The sequence below is a fragment of the Procambarus clarkii genome, chromosome 19 (genome assembly GCF_040958095.1).
Source record: "Procambarus clarkii isolate CNS0578487 chromosome 19, FALCON_Pclarkii_2.0, whole genome shotgun sequence".
Classification (NCBI taxonomy): Eukaryota; Metazoa; Arthropoda; class Malacostraca; order Decapoda; family Cambaridae; genus Procambarus; species Procambarus clarkii.
Genome location: NC_091168.1, coordinates 30702214 through 30704385, shown reverse-complemented (window position 1 = coordinate 30704385; position 2172 = coordinate 30702214). Strand labels below are relative to the sequence as shown.

General features: G+C 41.2%; 1 pseudogene; it reads right to left on the bottom strand.

The window, feature by feature from the left end:
* Window positions 1-654: 654 nt before the first annotated feature.
* Window positions 655-1815, bottom strand: LOC138366509 (spliceosome-associated protein CWC15 homolog pseudogene; annotated as a pseudogene).
* Window positions 1816-2172: the final 357 nt, after the last annotated feature.

Below are 2172 nucleotides of genomic sequence, written 5' to 3'. Positions count from 1 at the left end.
TAAAAGAATTACATCTGTGGCATACGCGAGGCTGGCTAACATCAGAACAGCCTTCAGGAACCTGTGTAAGGAATCATTCAGAATCTTGTATACCACATATGTAAGACCAATCCTGGAGTATGCGGCCCCAGTATGGAGCCCGTAACTTGTCAAACACAAGACGAAGCTGGAAAAAGTTCAGAGATATGCCACTAGGCTAGTCCCAGAACTAAGAGGCATGAGTTACGAGGAAAGGCTGCGTGAGATGCACCTCACGACACTGGAAGACAGAAAAGTAAGGGGAGACATGATCACTACCTACAAAATTCTCCACACAGGTGGAGTACTCAAATGAGCCACAGGGACGGTCACACACGCATGTGTATGACCCTTCTTGCGTTTATTACTTCCACCAGCACGTTTGCAGTCCTCCAATTTGCAAAATAGACACACACACACATCTGTGCGACCAGCAAATCTACATGATGTGACCTAATTCAATTTCTTAGCTAAATTAAAAAGGTTCCCGCATGAGCTCATTATATTTGACAATAACCGCACACAAAAAGTATTCGGTTAAGAAGTCAATCATAATTGTAGTATTAGTGTTATTAAGTGTATTGCATCGTAGCTTTGGGATACGGATAATATGTGGTAGAATATATGAAACACAAGTTAAAAATAAAGTTTATTGAAGAAAAAATTATTAAAATCAAGACAATATATTTTTTTATAACTAGTATTATAAAACAAATAAAATTTTATACATCCTGACAATGCTAGATTTCTATAACCTTTATATTTGTGTATAAAAATATTGTAAATTTTCAATTTTTCACGTTTATAAAGAGTACATAATATTTATTAAACTCTATCATCACCAACAGTCAAACAAATTAGCTCTATCATTCCGTGCTAGAAAAGAATATGTAAGACCTATATTAAATAAGATATTTATCCATAAAACGCTTATTTAAATCATATTGTAAGGCGTCGTTAATTAAAAAGTTTTTTCGTATTGCATTTGGCCACGAAGCAGCGCAGTTCTTGAAGACGACATCTTCATCCAAACGTCTTTTGACTTTTATTTCAGACTTTGGGGCCTTGGCGAGGTTCAGTAAAGGCTTATCCGGTGTGATGGCCTTCATCCTGATACGTTCTTGTTGCTCTCTTCCCTGCTGTTCCGCACGCACTCGCTGAATACGCTCCAGAATGAGAACTTGGTCAGAATCCTCATCTAAATTGGCTGAAACAGTCTGGTCGTACTTTGGCTTTTTGGAAGGTGGTGATAATGAAGCTTCAAATTCCCCCTTTGTGTCGATACCACCAGTAGTGCCGTTCTTGCGTTTATTGCTTCCACTAGCACGTCCGCAGTTTTTCAATTCATAATAGAAGTCCCAATGGCTGAGTTCTTGGACGGTTGACTGTCCCAGGGCGCGGAACTTGAGTCGTGTGTGTGAGGGAAGGTCGCGAGGAGAGTACTGCTTGGTCAGGGAACCCACATCACACTCTCGTCGGCCCATACCATAAATGGGCCGACGAGAGTGAGAAATGGCGGGTGCGAATGTTGGCCGTGTTGCAGGGAACATGATCAGGGGCGGGGCGGGCAACAGGTCACTAAAAGCTCCCCTCGCGATATCTATGAGAATGAGCCTTATTGAGCTTAATAAATAAAATATATCGGGGAGCGAGGTGAGGTGTCAGATGATTATTGCCAGTCACGTGACTGAAGGTATTATTCAATACATAACATATGTCGTTGTTGTTAAAGATTTAGCTACTCAGGGCGAAGTGTCATAAGAACATAAGAACAAAGGTAACTGCAGAAGGCTTATTGGCCCATACGAGGCAGCTCCTATCTATAACCACCCAATCCCACTTATATACATAAGAACAAAGGTAACAGCAGAAGGCCTATTGGCCCATACGAGGCAGCTCCTATTCTATAACCACCCAATCCCACTCATGTACTTGTCCAACCCGCGCTTGAAACAATCGAGGGACCCCACCTCCACAATGTTACGCGGCAATTGGTTCCACAAATCAACAACCCTGTTACTGAACCAGTATTTACCCAAGTCTTTCCTAAATCTAAACTTATCCAATTTATACCCATTGTTTCGTGTTCTGTCTTGTGTTGATATTTTTAATACCCTATTAATATCCCTCCATGTCCATGTAGCACGGGCTATG